Here is an 11791-nt window from a genome sequence, read left to right on the forward strand (position 1 = left end):
CTGGTTGGTTGTTGGGGGCCAGTTTGGTCCTCTGTCTGGTCTATTTGTCCAACTTCAAAGGAGAGTTACTAACAGTGAAATTTCACTACACGGATACTTTCGAAGAATTACTCTCAAATACATATTTCAAGAAAATTTATCATTCGTTTAGTAATACATTATTATTCGTAAGAAATTTTAAATCTTTATACTGCATGGTTACGTGTAGATCCCGACTAATTTCTTTTTCAATATTAATTTCTAACTTCTCGAAATCAGATGTGACCAATTCTGTTGAGAAGAGGGATAGAATGTACTCAATTATTTTGACTTCCTCAAAATATATTGAATCCTAAAATTTGAGGGTAAAAATATCCTCGAAACCAACTCTCTTTCCTTGCTCAAAAAGCTATTCCAAATATTATCTAATATACACATTTACTTAATTATTTTCTTTAAATATTGAAGTCTAAAACCTTTATTTATGGTCTAATAATAAGCATAATTAAGATAAATAATGGATAATTTGTTAAATTTAAAAAGCGATTCGTTAATTTTCGTACGTTTTCCATTTAATAACGCTTAGTAGCATAAATTCGCTTCTCTAATTCGAAGTCGCCCTATACATGTCTTTTACAGTTCATGATTAATCCGAAAGTAAAAACAGCTTCATCTAAAAAGGCTGAAAAGAACTAGGTTAAGCGAATTCATAGAGTCTTATCGGGGACGTAACATTAGGGAAGTAAACTATATTAAAAAGCTATGTGTAAGGTTATTCTGATGCGGAATCTATCGCCAGACTTTAACTGGTTTCTTTGCTGAAAGTGTCACGGAAACGTTAGAGAATGTCTTTTAACGAACCTTTTTCTTCGAGCTAAGGCCACGTGCGAAGGAATCTGTCGCAACCTAAGGTAGTCACCGTTGACATTTTTCTACCTCTTCAACCAGATGTTATGAAAGGCTTTTAATAGAGAATTAAAATTAACTTATGTTATAAGGTTGGAAATATCGGATTCGCTATGCCAAACGCTGCTATTTCAATGAAGGTGAAGGGATATAAATAAGTACTCGAAGTTACCATGCCAAAGTTCATATTTATTATAATGTTAATATTGGGGCTATTTAATAAATTTCAATGAAAATCAAAATTCAACAACAATCAAATATCCAAACATTATAAATAACAACTAAAAATTAATTAACTAATCACATTAACTACGAAAATATTCTTAGCGGTCTCTGGGTTTTTTGGGTTTTAAATGGTGTATATCAGTTTGAAGAACATTTTGTCGTGTGGTGAATTTAAAGAACGTTTGTAAAGAGAAAAGTGTATTTCGGTTTATACATTTACTGAAGACGGGCCAACAGTAAGATGTTTATTATAAATCGTACTGAATAATGGTTTTTAGTTTATGTTAAGATATATCGTTTGAACCAAATAAGGCTAACCTCGTCTAATTTTTTTAACGACAACCTTAGTCTCTTAAGGGAAATATCTAGATTTAGAGACAATGTTTTTGGTAGGACATTATTTTTTTAAGTTTTGATAACTTTCACGTGATTGATAAATATTTTGTTACTATAGAGCATAGAAAAACAACCAAGGGTGCAAAAATTATTAGAAAGAGCAAAGTTTTTACGTATGGAAAGAAATTTCACTGTTTTAAACTGGATGCCCGAAGATTCGGTGTTCATCATAAATGAAGCAAATATTAAATATCTAACTAATAACTGGAAATCATGCAAAAATATTTATAAAAGTAAAAGTTCGTATTTTCCGTTAACCTACGATCTGTGCCTCAGCGCGCGCCTTCCGTCATTGGTCAGAGAAGATGCCAAGTATCTGTAAGTGTTTATGCTTTCCATTTTAGACCAGAGGGCAAAAATAAGTTCTGTAGTGTTTATAACAATGGGGTCGTTAGAATTTCAGTGCGGGAAATTCGCCGAAACATTTCCGTAACAAATTAAGTATTGTGTTTCTTTCGAGCTGAGAGAAAGAATATGGTCCGAACGACGCAAAACACTAGAAAATGTTTTGAACCATATTTTCAAGTAACTGTAAATGTCAAATTGGCATAGACACCACACGTTTTTGTGGAAGCTTTCCAAGAAGTTCAAGGGAATTCGGATTTGAAAGCCTTAGTCCCTGACTAAAAGAGTTCTTTTCTAATTCATTATTTCAAATTTTTTTACTTTATTTATAATTAGAATTAAAATAATTTCACCGATATTTAATCCTCGATTTATGTACTTAACTTTATAAATTTTATTAAAGAAGATAATTGGTAATTCCTCAAGAAATGAAGGGACAAAATATAATAAGTATTTGCAATTATAGTCTCCTTGTTTTAAAAACCGTTAATTTTATTAACATTTTTAAGCTACTCGTAAGTATGACATTGGTTTTGATAAATACTTAATCAATTTCGTTATTACTTAAGCGCAGAAATATCAATAAGGTTTTTCTCGGATAATGTAAAGTCAACAATTGTTTTAATTCCACTGTCTGTTTGTTAAGTAAAGCAAATCAGTTACATTATACCTTAAGTGCAGCGAAATCAATTAGCTTTTTCACGTATTATATAAAGTCGTCAGCAAATTGTGTTCATAAAAATCTTGTCAGTTGTTTAAATTAAGGTAAAACAATTATTTATGAAGCAATTTACATGGCCAGAAAGGTAAAAAATGCTTTAATAAAAGAGTTTAAGATAATTCCACGCTTGTTTTTAGAAATTCAAATGCATTTGTTAACTTATTAAACATTTTGGACCCCAGGCTAAATGAAACATCGACTAAGCGGCGTTAAGATCTTCCTTATTCAGATGCTAAACTCGTTTTAAAATTGTAAACAAAAACAAATGATGAATCTTAGCCATTAAATTTTAAAATTTATTTAAAGTAGATATTTTTAAAACGTTCGGTTCATTTATTCCGATATAAGGATTAAAATGTAATACAAGTACCTATTTATCTTTAAAATTCGCGATCAAGGCCTTTTTCTTAAAACATGTTTGAGATCGCATTTTTAAATTGTCAGGGTGTATGTATCCAATGAAAATAATGAAATTATAAAATAATTATTTTTCCATGGTTTAGAAAATCGATTTTTTTAATAGTTATATCTAAGGGCAGAAACAAATTAATTTGTAGGGTTAAAATAAACTGATTGTCCACTACCGTACGTCATCACGATACAACAAATGAATAGCACGTAGAAACATTTTTTCAGATGTTCTATTTCTGACCTTCCGTTTTAAGATTATCAAAACATTTGGTTTTTCTTAACATATGACACATTTTAGTTAGTCATAAATTTTTAACCATTACAGTTTGGTCCTAGTAATTCCTCTCTCGGCCACAATGCAGGTATCAGCACGTTTAATCTTTTTACGAATAAACCTCTTCGGGCTTCATATATTATCTTTCTTAATCTTACTAACTCGTCAGAAGCTTCTGAAACAAATTGCTCTTGGTTAAAATTAAAACAATTAATCTCGAGACCTTTCCTTTTATTACTTTGTTGAAGAAACTCCGTGGTTAAATTTTCTAGCACAACACTGTTTTGGTGCGCTGGTACCCCAGACTTTAAAATTTGTATCTTCACTTTTTCCAAACCTTTTTTTAAATGTGTAAATGAGTAACAAACCCCGACATAGAGCTTATCAAACTTTGAAATGAAAAACGGGTGGTGGTTGCTAAACAAATGACTTAAAATTTATTCATAACAAGTACTTCAGGGTTTTTAAGCCTAGGTTTGCATGATACATAAACATTTATTTTCAATATTATTTTAACATATATTTTGTTAAACAATATCAAATCTTTTTAACAGTGCAGAGCGTTTTCAAGAAACGATGCAATTGAAACCACAAGAAATCTTATGGGATTTTTATTTTGGTCAACATGTTCCCATCAACTCTCTCAGACGTCCAACCCAAACTTCTATTTCCTTTCTGATGCCAATCTTCACAATTTGGTTTCGATGAATTTTATTATCGATATTTGCCGTTTGCTTCGAACTCTTTCACTATCATTTTAAACAGGCTTATTTTTATTAACGAAAACGATTTGTTTAAACATTTTTATTTTCGAACAGCCTTCTCTTCTTGATTTTTCTTTCTAGAGAGCATTTGATCGTAGAAACCCTTTTGTAAAAGAATTGACCTCAGGCACATTTTGCACTTAAGTGCATTTTATTATTTATTATAACAAATTTATTTGTTATTTTGGAAAAAACGGATTGTAACTGTGAAAATACTTAATTATAACTGTTCAATACACATGAGTGTTCTTATACTGTTGGCACTAATTCGGAGAAAAGTTATTTAAACGTCGTGTTTGTTATCCTTGTGATATTTATCATTCTAAAAAATATTAACCGATATAAAATGTTAGAAATTAAATATTAACAATTTATTTAACATACAACGTGATATTTCTAAAATGCTTTTTCGAAAGGCTCATTTTAATTTTGAAAGTATAACGTTCCATAAGGCCAAAATTTGAATAAGAATTACACCTGAAATTAATTATCAAGTTAAGGCATCGTCTCTGGGTTTAACTTTTCGACCTTAATTCAAAAGTATGAGAATGAAGGCCGGAATAGAAAATCATAAAATTGAGAACCATTGAAAGGTTCAATCGATGACCAAAATAACCAAGACATTCTGTAATAGTAAAACAGTGGAAGGCAGAAAGGCAAGTGCGTCAAGGACAAATTAAGCGGGTCGGAGGTTTATACCCCTCAAAGGTTTATATATGCATCAAGGGTGGTTAAATTTAAAAAAATCTCAGGGGTATGGCGGCACCCGAATTGAAACACTGCAGGACGTCGCTCGAGCACGTGAAACCTTGGAGGAGAGAAGTATTCTGGAGTGGAAAAGTCGGGCGCCACCTGCGACTTTGTCAAATTCCCATCATGCTCTTTTTGGTCGGACGTCATCAAGCCAGAATGATGGCAGATAAAGCTGACGTCCGACCAAAAACTGGTTTAACCGGGGTAGTCTGGGTAATTCTAACAACAATAGTCGGTAAAGGACGTTCTTATTACCGCTATGGGATTTTCCACTCCAGAATACTTCCCTGCTCCAAGGTGAAACCGGTCCTTAGTCCTATTTTAAAGCATATCGTTTTTATCCTATTTACAAAACTAGCATAATAGCTTCAGTATGACAACTAGAAAAATTATACTTGCCTGATTTTTACCTTTTGCGTAATCAAGGAATATTTAAGCACAGAGGGTAGGATTTTACTTAATGGTATCCGCTAAACTACTGGTGTTATTCTAATTATTCAGGCATCAAAAGATAGAAAAATTAATTACCTTTTAAATAAGCCCGCAAAATTTTACTAAAGCTGCCCTCACCGGTTTTTTTTCATTTATTTTTTTTCGATAGAGGGCAATATGGGGATTATTTTAATATTATTTTTTTGGCGGAAATTAATATTTACGAAGATATGAATTTTTAAAAATGTTGGTTTTCCAGTGCATTTTCCCTAGGACGATTCTTTAAATTCCTAGATTTTAATATTTTTTGGATAACGTAGGACTAATGACCTGCATATTCTTAGCAGGTATATCCGCACTCATAACGGAATCCAAGGAAATAACACATCATGTAGTTAACTAAATTTTGGCGCCTGACGGCGCCAACCAGCCCCATACTAAAAAAAGCTATGGACCATCTATAACGCAACCTATAGGACAGCACCAAGCCTTACGCATCAAGTATCGTAAACCCGATATTAATCCTGCACTCCAGCTCTTCAATTTCGGTTCCCAAAGATCCAATTTTGTACTTTAACTCAACAAAATCTGTGCATTGTGACTGACTACCACCGTCCAAAATCTCGGGAAAGGCTTGATTTTTCCTCGCCCATAGCTCCTATTTTGAAAAAAAAAACGACATTAAATTATCTAAGAAATAGGCAGGAGCGGCGTTGTTTCTTTCAAGCAACTACGAGAAATAATTTACAATTGCACTCCAAAAATCGCAAAACTTTTATTACACAGAATTCGAATTCTAGGTAGCGCAGTTCAAACATTTAATTCCGTTCGTCGTTGGTGCATCTACACCAATCTTTCAAAATATTGGCAAAATTCGACGCAGCGGTTTTTCCCGCTTTAGAAAACCATATAAATGGAACAAATTTCTTAAATATTCTCAAAAGCGGTGGCTTATTCAAAAGGTAACTAAGTTTTCTATCTTTTAATACCTAAATAAAACTTTTATTACCTAAATAACTAGAATAACATAAGTAGTTTAGCGGATACCATTAAGTAAAATTGTACCGCACAGAGCCTGTTACCCCTTGTGGCGTCATATGGCGTTAAGTTTTTTAACGTTTAACGTAACGAAATTCCCCCCCCCCTTTTTTTCCACACAAACTATGTGACGGCCGACCTAACCCCTGCCTTACAGTGTGAAAGGTCATATTCGGCTCTGGAAAAATCCCTCAAACTTACTTGCCAAGGAAGAAACCGAGAAAATCATTCAAATAGGAAGAAACAGAGACCCCTCCCATAGAAAGCAACGCCGCCTTCCAAACCCCCGCAAGTAAAATCCACTACCAAGCATACACTTCCGTATATTGAGGACCTTTATTTTAAGGCCATAAAAGAAGGACCGACTAGGAAATGTGAAAGCTGTTCAAATCTTTTTTAGAGCATCTGGAAGTTTTGTGAAGTCCAATATATTTTTGGCTGTACCTGATATTCAACCACGCGAACTAGCTGAAGTTGTTTTTCTGTGCAGCGCTTGCAATTTGGCCGTAAAGAAAAAACAAGTACCAAAATTTAGCCCCGAAAATGGTTTTGTGTTTCGCTCCATTCCAGATGAGTTAGTTAATATATCGAATTTAGAAGAACGAATGATATCACCAAGAATACCGTTTATGCAAATTAGAAGGCTGGGATGTGATCAACAAAGAGGAATTAAAGGGAATGTTGATAATGTTCCAATCAATATTGAGTCTACGGTATCAGTTTTACCCAGGTTGCCCCGTGACACGGATACTATTCAGATTGAATTTATGAGAAGAATGCAATACAAGTGGCCATTTATGTATGAAACAGTTAGACCGAAGAAAATTATGTCGGCCCTTAATGTTTTAGTAACCTCTCCGTTGTATCAGATGCATGAAATCGTTATAAATAGAAGTTTATTGGACCCAAATCAAGAAGAGCTTGACTTTGTTGTTGATCATCAGTCAACAGTGCGTAATGCTGACTTGTTGTCGTGTTTGGCACGATAATTACCGGATGCCGATAGAGACAGCGATGGTTTGTGGAATGAGCCCGATTTGGTTGATTCTGTGCCAGTTGGAAATCAGGATACGTTATTGGTGTCGTCCGCTGATTTTTTGCCGACGAGTACTATGCATGTTAAATTTGATCCGGGAGAAGGGCAGAAACCGATGTCTCTGTTGTTTGATGAGGACGCGGAAGAATTGTCATTTCCAAGTATTTACGTTTGTCAGAAAAGAGAGCTTAAAGTTAAAGGAAGCTATGGGGATATTGTTTAGTGGGAGATTCGTAATTCTGAATGCAGATGCGCAAAGAGCTCTACGAAACATTTTTATTCTTTTGTTAAATTGGAAACATTGAAAGTGAGTCAATCTATTCAGGTTTGCATGAGAAAATCTAAGAAAAAGGATGGTTAGAATTATACAGCTCATCTTGTGAGTGAGGGTGCTCTTGACACGCTTGGATGATGGTTATAGAGTGCTTGAAAGATTTCAGTCGTCTCCTTCTTATTGGCAACACAGGCAGAAGGAAATGTTAGCTATGATTAGACAACTGGGAATTCCGACGTTTTTTATAACGCTTTCTTCCGCCAAAAGTAGGTGGCCCGAACTTTTAAACATTTTGCGCGTGACTTCCGGTCAACAAAGGCTAGAGGTTCACGAGTTGTTAAATTTAAGTTACGCGGAAAAGAGAAAACTATTTCAGGAAGATCCCGTAACTTGCGCTCGTTACTTTGATCATCGTTTTCGAGCTCTACTTAAAGCTCTTCGAAAATTAGGTACCCTCGGTGTCATTAAAGATTACTACTTTAGGGTTGAAATACAGCAAAGGGGTTCCCCTCATCAACATGGGCTTATTTGGATAAAAGGCCCACCGAGGTTGAAGGATGACTTGTCCAATGCCCAAGAAGTAGGAGACTTTATTGATAATATAATAGTTAGCGCTGGTGATCTCAATGATGAAAATCTGAATTTGTAAACGAAGTTACAAATGCATAGACATACGATAACGTGCAAAAAGAAGGTTAAAAATATTTATATTTGTCGTTTCGGAATTCCTTTTCCACCTATGCCTCGTACTATCGTGTATGATCCAAAGCTTAGGAAGGTTGGGTTGCCAGGAGAAGACATGAAGTGCAAAGAAAATTGTAAATTGCTTTACGATACTCTGCAGTCGAATGAAGCGCAATTTTGTGTAGACACGTTTGAGAAGCTGCTAACGAAATTTAAAATGACGGAAGATGAATATGTTTCAGCTGCAACTTACGGTTGAAAAAGAAACCCGTTTTATAGAAAAGACACCCGAAAGATACTTGGGTGAATCCGTACAACAAGGATATTTTGCGTCTTTGCCAAGCGAACATAAATGTTCAGTTTGTTCTGGACGCATACGCCTGTGTTATGTATATTGTTTCTTATATTGGAAAGTCGCAACGCGGAATGTCAATGCTTTTACGTGACGCTGCGAAAGAAGCGAAAAAAGATAAATGTACCGTAAAAGATAAATTGAAATTTATAGCTAATAAGTTTTTAAATGCCCATGAGGTAAGCGCGCAGGAAGCGGCTTATAGTAGGTTATAAATTACAGTATCAAGAAGTAGTAGATCTTGTATTTTCATTAACACGAATTTGGCACAAGATCGTGTGCGGATTCTTAAAACCAGTACGGAGCTTCGTGAGTTGCCCGATGACAGTATTGATGTATTTTCCGGTGGTTTGTTGGACCATTATGTCCAGAGGCCAGATGTAATGGAAGCTGTAGCGTTATCGCAGTTTGCGGGTTGGTATGAATATGCCAAAAGTCGAAAACATTCACGTAACCAAATTCACGATGATGATGTTGACGGAAGTTGTGATGGCGAATTGTTTGGTAACTGGCTGAAGTTAAAAGGCGATTCTGGGTTTGTTAGAAAACGTGGTCAGTCTAAAATTATTAGTCACTGAAATTTTATTTTAATTAAAGATCCGAATAACTTTTTTCGGGAGCAAATATTGTTGAAGAAGATTTTGAGAATGAATCGGTTGAGCCCGATTTGACTAATATTCAACCGGAATTAGAACACCAAAATGAAGTGGATAAATTAGTGGTCGGGGTTGATCCCGATTTCCTAGTGAATACGCAGCAAGATGCTGTAGGTAACATTAATAATAATTATAATAATCAGCTAGGCTAATACCCAAGGCCCCACCTTAGGCCTAAGTCATCCAGCGACTTTCGAAGCCTTTTAATTCAGGTGGCCGGGTTATATGCATGCCACACGATCGAGCCAACAGCTCCCTACACTAACTATTTCCGTTAACCACAACAAGTTTTTATGGAAGGGGAAACCGAAGAGCTCGGGGGAAAACCCCTTAACCAGTGAGGAGATAACTTGCAAACTCAACGCAGAAGGAGTTGTTCCGAGTTTTCACCCAGTGCAACAAGCTGGGATCGAACCCGGCTCCTCTTGCTGCGAGGCGAAAGTGCTCACCATGCCACCACATCAATAGAAAGGTTGTTGATGGTAATACTGACAGAACCGTTTCACCCTCAGTTACTTTAGTGGACGATTCAGAATATTATGATATTCTTCGGAAGATAAATTCCAAGCAAAGGGAGATTTTTTACCAGGTCCTGTTCCATGTAAAAACGAAGGAAGTTCCTTTACGTTTGTTTGTAACGGGAGGTGCCGGTGTTGGGAAAAGCCTTTTGATTATCGCAATTTACGAATCAGTTACTAGATTTTATAACAAACAACCAGGATCTAATCCATTAGAAGCAAAGGTTATTAGATGCGCTCCTACGGGAAAAGCGGCTTTTAATATTGGTGGTGCAACTTTACATAGTACATTTAGCTTACCTGGTAGTCAATTTGCAGGAAATATCGCAAGGTTAGAAAGTGAAACTCTGCACAAGTGTAGGTTGCTTTTTGAACAATTGAAATTATTAATAATTGATGAAATATCAATGGTTGTGTCAAAAGTCTTTTATCGAGTAAACGCTAGATTGCAGGAAATTATGGCATGCCCTGACTATTTTGGTGGCGTGTCAGTTTTAATTGTTGGCGATTTTAACAGCTTCGGCCGGTGTGCGATTCTTTTTCATTTCAAAGTCAAAATGAGTTTGATAATGTATACACTCCATTGATCGATAATCCTACATGGGAGCAATTTCAATTTTCTGAATTAGATGAAATTATGAGACAGAAAAACGATAACATTTTTGCAGAAGCGTTAAACAGAATGGCAGTTGGTCAAATGATTTCGGACGACGTATATCTTTTCACTAGTTTGGAAGTATGAACTGAACGTACGCCTCCAGTTTATGTGATACATCTTTTCGCCACCAATGTTGAAGTAAATCAGTTAAACTCGGTGAAACTTTCTAGGATGGAGACTGAAAAAGCGTTGTCGTCTGCAGTCGATGTTGTCAACGGAGTTTTAAGTCCCAAAGATAAAAGTAATATTTTAACGCAAGTTGCAACACTAGCGATCCGATACATATGGCCTTCCGAAGGACTTAAGATATATGATGACTAACAACGTTGACACCTCGGACGGACTGACGAATGGCGCAACGGGGTGGTTAAGGAAAATAAGAGTATGGCATTAATAGAAACAGAATTCAGTTTCCGTTTAGGGTTTGGTTGGAATTTGATGACAAAGATGTCGGTAAAATTTTAAGACAAAGAAGTTGTGGCTTGTATAACGTTAATGATTTTAGCAGGTTGCGGACACCCGTTGAGAAATTTCTCAAAACGTTTTCGATAAAATGGAAGCAACAAAACATTTCGGTGACTAGGAAACAATTTCCTCTTGTTATTTCCGAAGCCATTACTATACACAAAAGCCAAGGCGACACGTACTCTTCTGTGGTAGTGCACTGTAAGCCGTCGAAAAAGTTAGCAAAGTCTCACTTGTACGTGGCTTGTAGTTGAGCAAAAACAGCTTCCGGTTTGTATATTGAAGGTAAATTCCAAGTTCCAAATGCCCCTAAAAACGATGTCGTTGAATTGGAGCTCAAAAGATTACGTGAAACTAAACATATACCTTTGCCCTTTTTAGAAAGGAAGGTGTGTATTTATATTCATAACGTGCAGTCCTTAAATGCTCATTTATTCGATGTTTTAGCTGATAATGTAATATTATGTTTCGTTGAGACATGGAAAAAAGAGAGTGATAACATGAGTGCCTTCCTTTGGGGAAGTAGGTTTTATATCTTTACCGAGAACGGCACGCCGAGTGGCTTTTGGCTCGTCTATTAATTTAATGGAATTGGCTAAAAACGCTTTAAACGAATTAGAAAGGGCGAGTTCTACGGAAAGACAGACCTTTTAGAAATGCTCATTAGCCCAGGACAGATACGGTTTGTCCCGGAACATTTTCCCATAAAAATGAAAATTGGTACATACGTAGTTTTTGACCCCAAAAAAATATACTAAAAGTCCCCACCTCTAGAGCGTGAGCTTCCGACGCCATTTTGGAAAATGGTCGCCAAGCACCCCAGACGACATAAATTAAATGAAAGTGTCCAAAAATGTTAAAAATTGGTACATTATACATTTAAAGCTTTTTGAATAGTATTGTA

This window comes from Leiobunum rupestre, chromosome 1 (assembly GCF_980474605.1).
Source record: "Leiobunum rupestre chromosome 1, qqLeiRupe1.1.hap1, whole genome shotgun sequence".
In the NCBI taxonomy this organism is placed as follows: Eukaryota; Metazoa; Arthropoda; class Arachnida; order Opiliones; family Sclerosomatidae; genus Leiobunum; species Leiobunum rupestre.